The sequence below is a fragment of the Dermacentor andersoni genome, chromosome 1 (assembly GCF_023375885.2).
Source record: "Dermacentor andersoni chromosome 1, qqDerAnde1_hic_scaffold, whole genome shotgun sequence".
In the NCBI taxonomy this organism is placed as follows: Eukaryota; Metazoa; Arthropoda; class Arachnida; order Ixodida; family Ixodidae; genus Dermacentor; species Dermacentor andersoni.
Window position 1 is genome coordinate 12,732,088 of NC_092814.1, and position 19,035 is coordinate 12,751,122.

The 19,035-nt window shown below is 44.0% G+C and overlaps 1 protein-coding gene, 1 long non-coding RNA gene and 1 pseudogene across 2 annotated transcripts in view; 1 reads left to right on the plus strand and 2 right to left on the minus strand.

The window, feature by feature from the left end:
* Positions 1-19,035, minus strand: part of LOC126545939 (coiled-coil domain-containing protein 125-like) — a 324,642-nt gene that overhangs the window by 293,700 nt on the left and 11,907 nt on the right. The window lies entirely within an intron of this gene.
* The window catches only part of LOC129380393 (uncharacterized), a 47,879-nt pseudogene that overhangs the window by 17,233 nt on the left and 11,611 nt on the right, over positions 1-19,035 (minus strand).
* Positions 6,010-11,138, plus strand: LOC140215542 (uncharacterized). The gene is made up of 3 exons (XR_011892402.1): positions 6,010-9,665; positions 9,849-10,034; positions 10,767-11,138. It is a non-coding gene; the product is annotated as an uncharacterized lncRNA (long non-coding RNA).

The following is a 19,035-nucleotide window of genomic DNA, read 5'->3' on the forward strand; positions in this document are numbered from 1 at the left end:
GATGAGAACAGAACACTGAAATTGTGCGATGCGACAAGCTTCTGTAGTGCCCAGTTGAAAAAGGCAAGAATTCCTGTCGCAACTACAGAAATTCTGTTGTACATCAGAAGTTCTTGACATTTCTTAATTGAGAGACATTTCCGACGTTACGACAGAAATTCTGATGTCGAAACAGAAGCATTCTGTCGCGAAGGCCAATAGTTATGAATCGCAACAAAAACGTTCTGTCGCGACAACAAGAGTTCTGAAGTCGAAACAACAGCTTTATATCCTGACAGCGACTCCGACGTTACGACACCAATTCTGACGTCGCAGCAGAAACATTCGGTCGCGACGGCCAAGAGTTCCGAAGTCGCAACAGAAGCGCTTTCCGTCGCGGCCCTTTAAAATTGTATGTTAGTTTCGCATCGGTGGTGTACACTGTACTTTCCTCTTGCGTGGTATTCAATCGCGCTTCTCTGAAGCCGGCAATGCTGATGGCACCGACACCGGCATTAAAGGGACCCTGAAACGATTTTGACGATTTTCTACAAACGTACTGAGTCGTTAGAGTAGATCCTTCTGATCATTAATTGACACATCTAAGTGCTCCGCGTAAAGCGTGTAATTTATTATAAGGTTTTAAAAATGCACATCGCTGCCGATCGGAGCACGCTGCTCGGCGGAATTTTAAGCCGCCCCTACCCATATGACGAAAATCACCCATATGACGTCAGTGGGGCGAGCTATCCGATTGGCCGACCAGGGCGCGTGATCAATAATTTTTCCAACTTTATGGTAAACAAATGATCTTCGTAATAGTTGGAATGTTTGTTCATTTGTTTTTATAAACAGAAAGTAACATAAAGAGAATACACAAGAACGATTTTTCCATACAATTAAGCGCTTCCGGCACACAGCAAGTGTCGTCTGCTTGTGTTACAACGTACTCCATTTTGACGAGAGCTCCGCGGTCAGAGTGGTCTCAGTCTTTTCGCGAGCACTATGATTCGACTTTGTTGCTTTGTGGACTGCAAACGTAGCGACTGGCAATATGTCAAGCTGCGACATCGTGTCCCTCTGCAAGGCAGCATACGAGCGAGCTGGCTGCTGCGCATCGGACTGCCGCTATCCGATTGGCGCCAGGGTTTGCGTGTTTGTGGCCGTCACTTTACACCGGAAGATTACTAACGCAATAGCGTTTCGCGAGTCCGGTATTAGGGCAAATGCAAGCGCAAGGGGACAGGGTCTGGCCGCTTGACTGTGCCGTAACGGGATGAGCCATGGGATGAGCAGAATCGCAAATGCGAATGATCTGCACGGTGCAGCCACCTGGTGGCACAGAGCTCAACCATACACAGTAGCAGTAACGAAGTGTATTCTTCTTTGGCTGCTGGTGTGTATTTTTCGCAGGAGTGTAATCACCAACACTTTGTTTTTATAAATGTTTAAAATGTTTTACACTTGGTTAGAGCAATATTAGCGCTTTGTTTGGCTGGTTAAGCACTGCGCCAAGTGGCTGGACCGTGCAGACCGATCAGGCCGCACGTACGTCTACGCTAAAGTTCCTTCATCAGCTTGAGTTTATGCCTCCAGTCATTTGCCGAAATGACCAGCTTGCCTGTGGTTACCGGAGTACCAGACACGTTCGGCGCTACGACAGATTGCTCGCAACGCACTGCTTCGATAGCTCTCGCTTGGGGTCGACGGCCAAGCGGCTAGCGGAGAGATTTCACGCGGGCGGGGGCGGGCTCCAAAACAACCGGAAGTGGACGATGTGACGTCGCATCGTGACGCGAAACCAGTGAAGGCGGAACTTAGCCCCGATCGCTCGGCGAAGGAGTTGAGGAGGAAAAGCATGACTAGGGAGGAGGGTAACTTCTAATCGCTTGTAGCTCCATTAATACGTAACGCTTCACTTAAATTGTGGTGTGAATGTTCTACTTAAGCTGTACCCTACGCGTCTACAAAATTTGTCCGAACCGTTTCAGGGGCCCTTTAAAGTCGACGTGGCGAATAGTTATAATTGTGCCGTGACGACGCGGCACCAGCAACGCCCTACCGGCCTCCTCAAAATCGGCCGCTGATCAAAATCATACCATCTGCGGGAATGGCTGCGTATCCGTTTTGTTTTTGGTTTTTGGTAAGATGTGGCACACAGGCCTGTGGACTTGCATGTGCTGTTACACTGACACATTTGTTAATTTCCCAGGAATATTTCACAAGCTTATGCGAAGCGGAAAAGAAGATTTGGGTTGTTCCACAAAGTTGCGTGAAAAGCTGTCTCGCTAGGGTCTCATTATTCTGGTACAGTGCTGCCGTGAGAAGCTAGTATGCTGTCAGAAAGAACTCTCATCCACGAATGTTCATGTAGCTATTTTGCATTGAACACACGAATTATATGCGCGCTCAAAAGTGTAAAGAACGAGAGACAACTGTCGAAACTAGCAATAATAACCCTAAAAGTCAACGTTGTCTATTTCTGAATTTCTTATTTAATATGAATATCGTACATCAAAATCGATGTTCTAGCACTCCACGATGTACCTGTCGATGGTACGGACACTCTTGCTCTTGTAGAGATGCGGCACTTGACGCGGTGGAGTGATAGCGGATCTTGGCTCTTAAAATGCAAATGTAAACATCAGCGCATCAGCACGTCGTACTATTGACATGGCCAAAATCACGACCTACTGAACTACAGACCTGCACAGATCTCCCTCCTCCAGCACGCCTGGTCTAGTTCGCCCCTTTTGCCGCTAGGGACAGAACGTACTAGCAGAGTGGCGCTAGTCATAACCTGTTCGCTGTCGTCTGCTTCTGCGATCTGTTCCAGCGCTCGCGCCGCTATTTCGGCAGCTACGAAGCGTTTACGTTGTTTGTAAATGCACCAAATTCAAGAAATTACAAATAAAACAAAGTTTACGAAAGAGTGCTTCGCGTTTCAATGACGACATAGTGTAGAAAGAGTGGCGCAAGAAAGGAAAACAACGAGTACAGCCGGCAGACGGTAACATTGTCCTTTCGTTGCCTTCGTAGAAGAGAAAAAAAATCTGATTACGAGAAGATTCATACAATAAAATGTGGTGCAGTGGAGTAATAATCAAATAGAATAATAAAGAACTTCATATATTTAATATGAACGAGGAAATTTAAAAGAATGGCGCAGACGATATGTTACACAGACAACGCGCAGACTGCGAGAATCTGCAGACGCCGCAGAAGGCATGTAGCTTCAGACCTAACTGCGTGCAGCTTTCTTGAGTTAATGACAGATAAGATAACGTAACGATCACATTATGGTATACTGCTGTGTGCCACTGTGTAAGTCAGAACAAAGCAAAGGATCTGGCATCAGTTTTCACGAGTTTCCTGCCACGGACGTACGCACAAAATGGATCGAGGCAGTCGGAAGGATAGGTGAGTTCTTTCCTGTTTCTTTTTTCCGTACTGTTTCATATGCAAAGAAATTGAAGGCTTGCAACAGGTGACCCAATACTTTAAAACGCTACTGCTTTGCGTGACGCAAACTTATGTCGCTATACGGAAGATTAAAACTCTTTCTACATTGCTAAAGTGGATTTTCTGAACGGCACGGCACATAAAGGCTGTGGAGAATGTACGTGTAATTGAAGATATACATGCAATTCGCTTATTAAGCGGGAAAGTACTAAAATAAATATTATTTCGCACTTTAACGTGGCGGCAGTTTTCTCTTCTAAATTAACGCGGAAAAACGAGCTTTATAAATCGGAGAAGGAAACTGCTCTCCCATTTGCGAACTCTGTGAACAAGTGCGACTGAGGCATTGGTTTTTTGTTACTGCGCGTAAAATAATACAAAAGAGTGCTTATGACCATATGTTACAAAGCCGCAAACTATATTCACCGACTTTTTCCAGGTTCAGGCAGTCAAGTTTGGGAACCGAGTGACCGTTCAAAGGTGTGCAGCCTGCACTTTACGCCTGACGACTACAAACCAGGCTTGAAGAGGAAAATCTTAAAACCTGGAGCAGTGCCATCCGTTTTTCCCCCTTCTCCTTCTCATCATGCTCCAGCCTTGCGGAAAAAGCGCTGTGCGCAAAAGCGGGCGCAGGTGCAAACCGTGCAGAGTGCAATGCATGAAGACAAAAGGTCAGCGAGAATTATTAGTTTTACAGAGATCAAATTTATTATTGCTTGCATTACTCATTTCTTCATTTGGGTCGAACATATGCATATAAATCAAATATTTTTTAATTATTATTCGCAGGAGAAAGCCTAGCGCACCACCATCACCAGACGGCGTCTGCATCAGAAACGGCCCAAGATTTGCTGCATCTACCAGATCAGCTGAATCCACCTTCCTCGCCACACGATGCCGATGTCGAAAACATTGCTTCTCCAGCACACATGGAACACAGTCCCCAAAAAACAATGGGGCGCTCGATGACATGTCACACGAAGATAACACGCAAGAAGATGCGTTCACTGGCAAGTGCTACGAAGACGTTGCGCAGGAAATGTCAGAAATTGGAAAGAAGAAATGATAGTTTGAAGTCACAGCTTGCGCAGTTGAAAAAAGAATTTTCCAAGGTCAATGCACTCGCCGAAGCTACTGGCGCAATCACGCTACAGGTATACATCTACGTCTGGGGGCCTATATACTGTAAAATCGTTAAAATCACGCGCTATTTATTTACGCAAATTTCGCGATTGAAAAATGCCGCGAAGTTTAAGGGCAGACGAAAATTTTGGCAAGAAATAAGGACGCTATGTTGGAAACTAACAATTATATTGCCGACTACATCTGCTAGCTGCAGGCACGCCGAAGTATTAGTCCAATGAGAACTTACGCATGAAGTGCATGCGTTATCGAATTTAAGTCATATGTACAAGCCTGAACAGAGTGGACTGTTTCGGAGAGGCAGAAATGGTTAAAAAGAAACGACAAGGAATTCTCGCGGTCCACTGTGCCTGAAGTTTCGCTTACTTTATAAGTGCGAAGGTTTAGTAGCCGTGAACATGTCCCAGGTCCCCAATTCATGAACAGATGGGGGCGCGAAATGAGGTTTTACAGTAAATGACTTTATTTGATCTTCAAAAACAAGAAAGGGGCTGACAGATGGAAGAGCACACTGTGGTATAAAGTTTGTAAACAGGGATGAAGTGCCTCAGACAGGCTGGCCAACGTTTCGATAGGAGGACCTATCTTCGTCAAAGGCGGCCTCGGCATCCTCGGCGTGTTAGTTTTAAAGGGTTAGTGCAGTGACGTCACGTGCGGGTGTTGTCGCTGGCGGCTGGTTTTAAAGAGAGAGATTACAAGAGGAAACAAGCGCTGTCGTCCGCCGTCTGTGAGCTTCATTCTCAAGACGAGGAGACAAGAGCATGAGAGTGGGCACGCGGGAGAAAAGAAAAGAAATAGAAGCAGAAAAAAAGGAAAAAAAGGAAAAAATAAAAAAGGGGGGTGGGGAAAACCAGGGCGGCACCAAGACAGACAAAAAAGGGGGAGTGAAAGAAAGAGAAGAGGGAAATCTTTAAGAAATACGGGGGCTTGGGAGCGTGTTGGGGATGCGAAAGGTTAAAAGGTATTCAGGGGGAGTCGTTGGCGGCATGTTTTTGAGGCATTAACACGGCCGGTCAAGCGGTACGCGCGCGAGTAACACAAAAGACAAAAAAAAAAAAAACCGGAGAAAGGAGAAAACCCAGACAAAAAAAAAAGAAAAAAACATGAGTTGAAAGTGACTTGAGTAGCATAGTAATAATACGTCGAGTAATTTTGAAATAGTTAAGGTGGCGACGAGGAGTCTGCGGTGCAATGTATGGGGTGACTGAAAGGCAGCGGCATGGTCCTTCAAGGGGCACTGCCCCACGCGCTTAACGTAGGTGTCGTTACGGCGGCATCCAGAGATGTCGATACTCTGGGTTGAGGCGCCGAAACAGGCATATTGACTTCGGAATGTGTTGTCGAGGGGATCTCAAGAGAAAAAAAAAAAAGGATAAAAAAAGGGGGGGGGGAGGGGAGGGTAGGGAAGGGAGAGGGGGAGGGTCGAAACCGGTATAACAAACAGTAGGGTGACGCGCGCAGAAGGGGGCAAGTGTACATGGAAGAAGGGGATCGTACAGTTGGTATAGACGTAAAAACCTGAAAGAGTACAATAAAATAAGTAGTAGGCAGGAAAAGATTTTTTCCCCCACTTTTCCCCTTCCCCCTCCCTTTCTCCGAAATGGAAGAGTACGTGAGGTTAAGAATTAAAGTTGGCTGGTGGCCTAATGTGTTTTGTGTATTGGTTGATGATATGAGAGTTTCAGATTTAAGTTACAGCTTTTAAAGATTCTAAGTTGCCGCGTGCCAAATTAATTCCTGTCGGGTGTAGGCAATTAAACTTGTGTATGAGGTATGATTCCGTATACTTCCTTTCGCGAGGGGAACGGAAATTTGTTTGTAGTATATAGAGCCTTGCTTTGTCAAACATATGTCCATGTTCATTAAAGTGGCTGGCTACTGCTTTGGGTAAATTGTGTTTTGTGTCCGCGCGGTGACCATTGAGTCTTGTATTAATTTGTTGTCCAGTCTCACCTATGTATTGTTTGCTACAAGCGGCGCATTCTAGACAGTAGACTACGTTGCTTGATGTGCAGGTGAAAGCCGAAGTTACCTTGTGTGTGTAATTCGACGCTGTACTTTTTACTGTAGTAGTAGATTGAATGTGTTTGCATGTAGAGCACCTGGGGCGGCCACAGGGATTGGTTCCCAACTTCTTCTTTTTCTGTAGTTTGGCGTGCACAAGAACATCTTTAAAATTAGTGTTGCGTCTGTAGGCCACTCTGGGAGGGTCGGGAAAAATCTTCTTAAGTTTCTGGTTGCTGGTGAGAATCGGGTAGTATTTACTTAGGATGTTATTCACGTTTGGGAGTGCGTTTGAGAATTTAGTAGTAAGAAGAGGCGTTGTTGTTCTTGTGATCCTCGGGCGGGGCTTGAGGACCTCGGCTCGATCAAGTTTGGTTGCAGCGATGTAAGCTGTTTGAAGGTCACTGTTTGGGTGGTTCCTGTTTGATAGCGTTTCTTTAAGGTGATCGAGTCTATCTATGTAGTCTTGGTTTTCAACGCAAATGCGACGTAGTCGTGTGGCTTGGCCTTTAAAGATGCCTTGTTTGCAATGTCTGGGATGGTGGCTGGTATATTCTAAGTACTGTTGTTTGTCGAAAGGTTTCCTATACAGCGTTGTCTTTAGTTCACCATTGTCAATGTATATTGTTGTGTCCAGAAAGTTTATGCGCTCAGTTGAGGATTCTGATGTGAATTTTATTGTTGGGTGAACAGAATTTAGAAAGGCTACATATTTATCTAGACTGTCTTGACCATGTCCCCAGATTATGAGTATGTCGTCTATGTACCGTAGGTATGTGTGGGGCTTGGTAGTACAGCGCGATAGGAAATCTGTTTCTAGAATCCCCATAAATATGTTCGCGTAGGTTGGTGCAAAAGGCGTACCCATGCTTGTACCATGTATCTGTAGGTAGTAACTCTCTTCAAATTCGAAGTAGTTATGTGTGAGAACTAATTCAAGGAGAGACAGGTAGACTTCAGTAGAGTGTTGTGCACTGTGTTTAGACAGCGTTTGTTTTATCGAAGCTAAACCATCAGGGATTGGAATGTTGGTGTACAGCGCCGTGACGTCTAGTGTTGCGAGAATTGTGTTGTGGGGTAGTGTGCCTTTAGTATTAATGTCTTCTATAATTCTCAGCAGGTGGGGCGTATCTTGTACAAATGACGGAAGTGCTTTTGGCAAGTCACCAAGGTGGTGGTTAAGGAATGTGGAGATGCTCTCTGTCGGGCTGTTGTTGTTTGATACTATCGGACGGCCTGGGATAATAGCAGTGTATAGTTCAGCGGATGGAATTTTATGAATTTTCGGAAGGAGGTAAAAACGTCCGGCAGTTTTGTTGCTTGGTTTAAGAAATTTGTATTCTGATGGTGTTATCAATTCATCGTATTATTACTATTCACGTATTATTACTATGCTACTCAAGTCACTTTCAACTCATGTTTTTTTCTTTCTTTTTTTGTCTGGGTTTTCTCCTTTCTCCGGTTTTTTTTTTTTTTGTCTTTTGTGTTACTCGCGCGCGTACCGCTTGACCGGCCGTGTTAATGCCTCAAAAACATGCCGCCAACGACTCCCCCTGAATACCTTTTAACCTTTCGCATCCCCAACACGCTCCCAAGCCCCCGTATTTCTTAAAGATTTCCCTCTTCTCTTTCTTTCACTCCCCCTTTTTTGTCTGTCTTGGTGCCGCCCTGGTTTTCCCCACCCCCCTTTTTTATTTTTTCCTTTTTTTTCCTTTTTTTCTGCTTCTATTTCTTTTCTTTTCTCCCGCGTGCCCACTCTCATGCTCTTGTCTCCTCGTCTTGAGAATGAAGCTCACAGACGGCGGACGACAGCGCTTGTTTCCTCTTGTAATCTCTCTCTTTAAAACCAGCCGCCAGCGACAACACCCGCACGTGACGTCACTGCACTAACCCTTTAAAACTAACACGCCGAGGATGACGAGGCCGCCTTTGACGAAGATAGGTCCTCCTATCGAAACGTTGGCCAGCCTGTCTGAGGCACTTCATCCCTGTTTACAAACTTTATTTGATCTTGTACGTTTTACACGCTTTTGACTAGTACTTCATTTATTTTCAGGAAAAGCTGGACGAGAACGATCAGAAAGCTATATTTTTAAAGGAGCAGCTGCAATGCCTGAATGAAAAAAACCACCACTGGACAGAAGCCACAATCCGACAGGCAATACTGTGGCATGCAAAGTCACCATGCGGCTATGAAATGCTGCGGCGGTCAGGATGCCTCACTCTTCCAAGCCGTACGACACTCAAGCGCTACGTAGGGTGCTGCAACGGCGAAGTTGTTTCTTCACTAATGAAACAAAGATTGCACCAAGAAAGCGCACGCCTGTCCGAACGAGTATGTCGCTTCCAGATGGAAATATATTTTATTACATTATACAAGAAAATAATTAACGAAGAAAGTGCCTAACGTGAGTGCTTGGCTGACCATAAGCCATTGTTATCACCCCAGAACGAAACGTGAACAGGAAAGGAAAGAAAATCCTAGCTAGCCACATTATCTCAAAGTGAAACGTACGTGTAGTCGAGACGTGGCTGGGCGATAAGGGCGTTCTGGCACCAGTGCACTGAAGCTGTGTGAACCACCTCAGTGTCTTAAATGGGTAACGGCTAATGAGGTACTTTGTGATGGTCACGTTTCAATTCCTCATGACTGTACGTTGCATAATTTCAGTTTGCGACAACGCGCTTATTTGCACCCCTCGAACAAAAGATAGTCGGTGCGTAACCGCTGTCCATTTGATATATTGTTTAGCCCACCCGGACTTCTTTCTTTCTTTCTTTCTTTCTTTCTTTCTTTCTTTCTTTCTTTCTTTCTTTCGGTATTTGCGCTGTGCGCAATCACGTTCCTTGGACGAATTATCTGATGCAATGAAATGCGATTTCCTTTTTTAGGAAAAGATGGGTTCCTTAGTCGTGGATGAAATGTCGCTAAAGCAGGCTGCGACATACGAAAAAAAGGCAGACAGGATTCATGGACTAATTGAAATGGGAGGTCTGGAGAAGGAACTCGGAATTGAAAATGAACTGGCCACACACCTTCTCGCTTTTGTGTTCGTCGGGCTGTCGACGCACTACACGTAAGATGATCATTACTTTTACTAGAACAATTCCAAAGGCTTCTATTGCGATGGAAACGTCGCCATGATATAAGACATAACATTTCAACTTCTTTGAACAATATAAGTTTCGGAAAGAACTACCTGAACATTTAGCGTGCAATAGTGATTTCACGAAATATCCTGCGCCTTTATATTTTTCAGCCTCCCGGTCGGATATTACTTCACGCAGTCTATAAAAGGGGATCAATTGCACCGACTAGCACTCCAAGCCATGAGGTCCATTGAAGAAGCGGGCTTTCAAGTTCTCCGGCTTGTAGCCGACAACCACGCATCTAACTGCAAGATGTTTGCCATATTCGGAAGTGGTCAAATAATTCCACTCGTGCCGTAAGTTGTCCGGTGTACTTGCTTGGACTTCACGTTTCAGTACAACGTATGTCTGGGATATTTGTAAATATAAGTCAAGGCACACTGACGCTCACTTTGTATTATAGAAAACTTATTCAGACTAGCCGTAGTTCATTTGCATAGAGCCCACATGTATCATATGTTGTACGAGCGCAAGTATGTAATCAAGAAATTAACGCTTTTGTCAATACTGCCTTTCGGAATACGTGCAGCGCTGATCGCATGGCTTTAGAAATAAACCAAGATCTACGCACCTGAGTTTCAGGCTGCGTGTACATTTGTATTAGTGAACTGAAAAATTTAACAGCTAGACTGTGGGAGCCTGACAACCACTGAATGTTATTTTGTAGAACCATCACGTGATGAAAGGAGTTTCTCCTTAGATATTGCTAACTGAAGTACACGCATCATCGGCAAGGCTTTCAGATTCGTTTCTTAGAAGCAACATTACATACAAAATGATTGTGTGTGTGTGTGTGTGTGTGTGTGTGTGTGTGTGTGTGTGTGTGTGTGCGTGTGCGTGTGCGTGTGCGTGTGCGTGTGCGTGTGCGTGTGCGTGTGCGTGCGCGTGCGCGTGTGCGTGCGCGTGCGCGTGCGCGTGTGCGTGTGTGTGTGTGTGTGTGTGTGTGTGTGTGTGTGTGTGTGTGTGTGTGTGTGTGTGTGTGTGTGTTGAGTACGTATTGTCAAGCCTGTTTTCTTTTTTAATTGCAGACACCCTTTGGACACCAATCGGAAGTTGTTCCTAGCTTTCGACCACTGCCATATCCTCAAAAACCTCCGCAACCAGTTGATATCCACAAACAGAGTGCTGTGCAACGGCGGACACTACTACAGCCCCAAATATTTAAGAATGCTACTGGACATAATAGAAAGACAACCTTCATTCAAGCTTGTGCGGAACCTGACACGGAAACATGTGTACCCGACAAACTTCGAAAAAATGAGCGTGAAGAGGGCCCTAGACGTGTTCTCCCCTCAGGCATGTATAACTAAAACTGAAAGATATTTAGTGACATCATGAAGATGCCACCTCTCTTAATTAATTCCATGAATTCAATGCGTGACGCACACTTTCGTGGCAAATTAACCTATAGACAAAATATTATATGAGCTTTAGGTCCAACTTTTCTTTTTTTCAGGAAAAAAATCTTGCAGGATTATTTCGAATCCACGATTGCCCGCAAGTCCTTGATTTACCCTCCGTATAAGGCGTCTATGTGGACATCTGCGTATATTTTTAAATGCAAGAAGAAATGCGTTCATGCTAGCTTGGAAATTAGTTGTCATTATAGCGGTATACCTTTAGCGTAATACATATTTCGACTGCGCCTGAAACAAGCCTGTCATTTGCTGTCAAAATTGATAGCGCTAGTGTCCAGAGAGAAGGTGCGGCACGTGCCGGCTTATATTTCTTTCAATATTGATATACATAAAGCTGCTGGAATTCTAGGGCAGAATATTTCGACGGAACATTTACAGCACTTGTTTAGTAGGCTAAATATCCGCAGGTACCGTAGCTATAATGTAGCAATTAAGCATACTTAAAGAGAAGAAATATGAAACTTCATGTACATTCCCTGTGAATAGGTTGATTGGGATCTCAAATAAGCATCGAGTACATTTGTGCGCTTTAGTAATTTGTGTTGACCACCAAACCAACTTTACATAGATCACATCTACGACGAAAATGTCGGTGTAACAGTACACCTGAGCACACTTTCGAAGATAATTGTCAATTGCATGCGATGCGCCATTCATAACTTGGAGTAACTTGAATTCCTCATATTGCTTCTAGCATAAAGCTGTCCTAGCTGTGCGCTGGCCGGTCGCGCTGGCTCATTACAAGTGGCCATACCGTGACAAAACGCCTCGTCAAATTAGTAACCAACGGATGACGTTTAGTCCTTTGTCAGGATTTCTAAGCGGCTTCACTGCGGAGAGCAATTGTGAGGCCCCATCAGCGGTTTTTTTTTTCCTTGGCCGTCTTTTCTGAGCACAAACAATATATTTGCTTGTCGATATCTTGCCCCAGAGAACTTAAATTCATTTCACTCATGTGTTCTAAACACCGATTTCGCCGTAAATTCCGTCGTTAAAGTTATTTCATAATTGATGTAAGTTTAGTTGATCAGGAGGGCATAACACATGATTGAAGCTCCTTCAGTTTGTTCATAAAAACGTACGTTGATTTTAACGTCATAGACAGTTGCGACTTTTTTAACAAAGAGAGAGAGAGATCCGGGGGGGGGGGGGGGGGAATTTAGTATAACGACAAGTATTTTCGCCGGTGTGTACGATTCCGCTGGCATGCTACCCTGTATAAGGAAGGGGAAGGGGATTAACGATTGCAGAGGAGATGAAAAAAAAAATCAATAATAATATTTGTGCCTGTTAGTTTGCCGCCCTGTACATCTATATTCTATTGCATTGAGAGGCTGTCAACTTATTGTAGCGTTTAAGTAGGCGTTTTGCGACTTCGATCAGAATATCGGGAGATCGAGCGAGGAGTACCATCCATAATTCGCACGATGCTCCTCGACAGCGAAGCTTCCAGAAGAACTAAGTGCAAAGGTGGGGAAAGTGCATGGTTGAGGGGACTAGGGAAAATATCCTGGCCAATAGTCGGCCGCGCGATATTCATGGATTTCCGAACTCTGATGTTTACTCTTCCTCTCACTGCCTCCAAATTCTTGAACGAAGAAGGGACCCTCCATATACATACTCTTTGATTTTAGCAAAAACATGATTTTAAAGCCAAGCTTTATATGAAGGTTCTCCCGGACGTTCCCGTATGTGGCTAGTGGGTGGTGCTGCTTCCTTGCCGAATAGATTACACTTAAAGAAAATGAATTATGTCTCGCAGCACAGCAGCCCGCGATGCACGAACCATTAGGCTACAATATCGCACGTATACTTCCGTACGTTTACGCGTACTGCTCTTCGATATGACCGCTGTGTGCGTCGCGTTGTGCAGCACGTGTCCGCGAGAGCACATGCAATCGTGCCAGTTTCCTTCATGCAAGTAAGGAGGAACGAAGCGGAAAAATTCATAGCATTTGATTAACCGCTTCAAATAGATTTCAAGGTATGCGGCGTGTCTGTATACCTTGGAATATGTTTTTTCTTTTGGAATCCTCTGTAGCAATTGCTACGAATGGGTGGATGTCTGGGTTTTCCTTGATTAATTCTCTCCACCTTGCGGGTTTCCGCAGAACTATTACGTCATAACTTTTCCACTCCCTTTATTCTTTCGAGGTTACAGCTGCGCTGCGGTACCTTCAGCAATATGGCAGAAGATTTGCGATAACAGGTTTCGAAGACAGTCTGCCAACAATCCAGTACACGGAGACAGTATTCAAATGGTTCACTATACACAACATCAGAAGTACCACCTTTCACATAGTAAGCCGGGACCCAAACAGGATGCCGTTCAGCTCTCCAGATGATGACAGGTATCAGTATAAACGTCCACGATCCTTCTAACTAAATGCTATTGTTTTTTTACAACACTATGTCATTTCAGGTTGCTGTGGCTAGAAAAAGAATTTTTGCCCTTCTTCGCATCGTGGAAGGCCGCAGCACCCCACAAGAGGGCATTCATATCTCTCGAAACACACGAAGCTTTGCAGGTCACCAAAATGTCCACAGTCCGGTGCACACAATTCCTCCTCCGTTCCGGTTTCCTTTATGTGTTGACTTGAAAATTCTCCAGTGACCCTGTCGAGGCACTTTTTTCCACCATTCGGCAACTGAACGACCTGACAGACGCCCGTGCAGCACTTTCATCTCTGCAAAAAGTTCACCAAGCGGCAGCACAGAGAAGGCAATGGCTCCTCTTGGATCCGCCCTTTCAACCTCGTGGCCCACAGAGGAAACAGCACTACAAGAGTCAAGAACCGTTCAAGAGCAATCAGCCGAGGCTTCATCAGCGATGCCTGCTCCGACAATGTGACAAGCGATGCGGCCACATTTGGCGGCTCTACGGATTTACTGTGGTGGGTTTTTCGTCGTAAATTAATTGCAATGTAATCAGTTCAATTGGCCGCAATTGTGCGTGGTGCGAAGCTACTTGCCCTGTAGCGTGTGAATGGAGAAGAGCGTGTCAATTATTGCACGCTCATATGTAAATGACGAGTACCAATAGACAGAGTGACCTATGTACCCAGAAATAAAAAAGGAGGCCTTCGGCAGCCGCTACTACGGTTCCCTAATGACTAACGACATATTCTAGCACGATGGCACAATCACAAGAAATACCCACAGACACACCTCACAGGCACTACTGCGCCTTTGACGCGTGCCTACGTGTCTTCGTTATGATTGTGCCTTCGCGCTAGATTATGTCGTTAAGCAAACACCAACTAGCCCAACAATGAGTCCTTCCCAATGACCTCCTATTCTGTTCCATCAAGATCTACATATTGCGGTGCGGTCGATGTATACTGATTATGGCGATATGCCCTTGAACTATTCGGTCGTGCGAGCCCTACAATAACTCCCTTAAGAAACAATTACACAAGCTTAAATTCACGAGCAATAATGCTGCGCGCGACATATAAACCGTGTATACCAGCTAATGCAATAGCTGTTAATATAAAACAAGCGACGTAAAAAAAAACGGTGCAAGATACAGTTATAAAATCCATGGTGTGTTCGTTCTCGGCGTCAAAGGTCGCACGACCGAACACCGTGGCATAGAATAAAGAACAACTTACCGTGGGTCGTCACAAACACACACACACACACACACATATATATATATATATATATATATATATGTGTGTGTGTGTGTGTGTGTGTGTGTAAATTTTTATTCGAAGCCAGCTGATATGTATACCTAATCAGGAAGCATAATACGTACTTATTTGTTTAATTTATGTCATATCTGTATATGACGAAGTCCTTCAAGTATTTTTATTGTGTTTGTTTTTTTCTTCCCTTAGGCCCCCCTAGCCAGGCATCAGGGCGAGCACGCTTGGCCTCATTGCAGGTTTTCTCGTCAAAGCAGCTGAGGACAGCATCAACTGCAGCCAATGCATGGAAAAAATCAAGGCTCCCCGCTCGTCTAGCCCCGCTACTGCCGTTATATTCAATTTAGACCGGGGAGGGCTTTCTTATCCAACACTTGCATTTCTTTCATTTGTTTGCACTTTGGAAAGGGCAGCAGAAGCGTTTGCACCGTTTGCCATATCTATGAAGAAGCCGATGGCACTTTTCGTGCAAACAACACTCACAGCAGCAACTGAGAATCCGGTTTTCAGACATGAAGGTGCTACAAGAGAGCATCAGGAAACCACCGCGCGGCTTGTGCTGCAGAAGTTCAGCCGTCCCTTCTTTGCGAATTACGCTGTCGACAAGACCACCAAAGAAGGAAAAGCCAGACGAATTGCGGAAAAGCCCAAATGTCGAAAAATTTTGAAAGTCTAGACATGTGTTCGTTGTGCCAGAGTTAAGGCGTCTGTGCATTTGTAAATAAACTTGATTGAATTTTCCCGCAAGTTCAATATGCTCTTCAGCAGTGACGCCAGCTGGAAACAACGTACACCAGCAACACGTAAATAAATCCCTATGTTTTTCGAGATCACAAAGTATAGGCATGTGAAACATATGTTAGAATGATAAAACGCCTTGACGACGACCAGCAACGACGCTAAACCTTTAGTTAAATTTTCAAGCGATAGCATAAGTACTTATGTACAATCACATTGATGAATACGTGCATTAACACCTATATAAGAGAAACTGAACTATTGCGTTGTGCGATAGGGAGCTCGCCTACTATAACCCAAAACGTATAATTGCAGATAGCGCATGTATGCTTCATATCCAGACAGCAATTATAGCTGTCTGTTTAGGCGATCGATCGATGATGGAAAACGCCGTTTCTCACATCTGCGTACATAATTATGCCGAACCTCGATCACGAAGCCAAAGGCCCTCGGTAGTTATGTCAGTGACATTATCAGTACGTTTGTTATGATGCGCTAATATTTGGAGGTTACATGTAGCTGGCAGTGCGTACCAGGCGATCATTTTCGCGTAGTATGATGTGCGGGCAATTGCAACAAGTTTTACGAGCGAAGTAGTCGGTAATTCACAACGACAGCTACTACGGTGCATGTGTTTGTTCCTGTTTCCGCACTGTAGTCGCTTCTTTAGTGAGAATTGCTACTTCGCTTATGATCGGGATCGCGGTCGAGATATATATATGCCTGTCAGAAAGAAGGAGCAATAGAGGCATTGGTTCTAAGTGACGCATCATACACCATCTTAAATAGCTTAGAATCAGTTCAATAAAAAGCTTCGCGATGCATATTTGGCTCGCCGAGCACGTAAGCAATGGCTTGATCAGTTAATTTTTTTTTTTTCTCTTGTGTGGAGCGGCGCAAGATTTCCGCATAATCGGCAAACCTAGATCATGCAAGCATTCGTGTATGGTTGTACACGTCATTACGTAGCACTGCGATGACTACACTTAAACAGTTTTGACGTACTAGCTGTTGTCTTCTCAAGAAATTGTCGCATACGCTAGCAGTCCGCCACAGCAGAGGCGCACGCGCACGTTCGAACGCCGCACAGCCGCCCGCCGCGTAGCAGACGAACAGGTTATAAAAGCGTCACCTACGGCCACCGGTTGAACGAAAGTGGGCGCAAGCTGCTCCCATAGAAGCCCGATATCTGTGCAGGTCAGGAGTTCCAGTAGGTCGTGGCCAAAATGTACACCGGAAAAGCATGTCCGGGGTGGTGCAGTGGTAAAATGCCGGGCTCGGAATCGTGAGGTCGCAAGTTCGAATCCTAGGCGCGAACGTTTTTTTTTAATTTTATATTTTTCTTTTTTTACTAACAAATTTGCATAGCCTTAACGAGGTCTCTGTCAATTTTTAATTAAATATTGATCAAGAACTACAGAACTTTCTGCTACAGGACGTCACACTACAGACAACAGAACTACAGACAACAGAACTACAGACAACAGAACTACAGACAACAGAACTACAGACAACAGAACTACAGACAACAGAACTACAGACAACAGAACTACAGACAACAGAACTACAGACAACAGAACTACAGGCAACAGAACTACAGGCAACAGAACTACAGGCAACAGAACTACAGGCAACAGAACTACAGGCAACAGAACTACAGGCAACAGAACTACAGGCAACAGAACTACAGGCAACAGAACTACAGGCAACAGAACTACAGGCAACAGAACTACAGGCAACAGAACTACAGGCAACAGAACTACAGGCAACAGAACTACAGGCAACAGAACTACAGGCAACAGAACTACAGGCAACAGAACTACAGAAACAACGTCCCAAAATACGACAGACTGTGAAAATTTCCTGTTGTGTTTTTCAACCGGGTTAAGCAGCCCAATTGGTGATCATAATCCAATATGCATTTTTATCGAGCGCCAATTAAAAAAGGTTAACAAAAATATAACTAGGATATTTCAGAACATCAATGAGCGTACAATGGTAACGTTTCAAACAGAATTACAACGAGTAAGTTGGGAGGACGTACTTGAGGAATATAATGCAGAAAGAGCCTACAATATCTTCATTGAAAAATTCTTAGTTGTGTATAAGAAACACTTCACCGTCAAACAATATAACCCCAAGTCGTGCAGAAAACCATGGATAACAAGAGAGATAATAAAGAAAATAAAAAAACGCCAAAAGTTGTACGCCAGATTCATTAAAACTCGTGAAATTGCTGACCTTAAGAATTTAAAATTTACAGGAACAGTCTAAACAAGGAAATAAGGAAAACCAGAGATAATTATTATCTACAATCTTTTTATTGAGTGATGGAAACTCAGAAAAACTGGAGGAACCTTGATAATATATTAGAGCGGAAACAACGCGCAGAACCTACTGAAAAAATTAGCCTAGAAGGTCGTTTACTGTCCGAAACAGACATGGCGAATGCCTTTAACGAATACTTCCTGAACAGAGAAACACAAGCGCATACACGCCCGAAAACCACTCTCTCTCTACCCGGAAACTCAAACACAATCTTTTTCCATCCAATTAACGTTGGCGAGGTCTGCTCTGTATTTATGGCAATGAAAAACTCTAATAGTTGTGATTCAGACGGCCTGCAGATAAAACCCATAAAATATGTCATACACGATATAGCCCCCATTCTAGTGCATATCAATAATACCTCCATTGCGGAAGGCATCTTTCCGTCAAAAATGAAGGTTGCTAAAGTCATTCCAATATATAAGAAGGCAGACAGGCTCAATATTCAAAACTATCGCCCCATATCAATTTTACCGCACTTTTCTAAGGGACTTGAAAAAATAATATTGATCCATTTAACATCCTTCTGTGAAAAATATCGCGTTGTAACGAAAGCTCAGTATGGCTTTCAAAAAAAACAAATCAACACAGTTAGCACTACTACACCAGAAAGACCATATACTGCAAAATTTTGAAAGGAAGCAACTGACAATAGGCATATTTATAGACTTTACTCAGGCCTTCGATCATATTAACCATAACCTATTATTAACAAAGCTTGATACGTATGGTATCAGGGGCCTCCCACTGCAGTTAATTCAGTCATATTTAGAAAAAAGACGGCAATATGTGCACATGAATAACTTTAAATCGTTTTCTGGAGAAATAAAAACAGGAGTCCCACAAGGAAGCATTCTTGGACCGCTGCTTTTTAACTTATATATAAACGATATTGTTCTGATCTATCCCAAGGCAAAATTTATCATATATGCAGACGATACTAGTGTGTTTATTTCATCGGCATCCTATACTAGTTTAATAAACAGCGCAAACGAGTTTCTCCAGAACATATCCTCATGGTCTATAGAAAATTATCTAAAATTAAATTCAAATAAGACCAACGCCGTAATCTTTTATGCGAAAGGCACAAAGATTCCACAAAGCCACACTTTAGAGATGAACAATGGGAGCATAGAAATAGTAAATGAAATTAAAGTATTAGG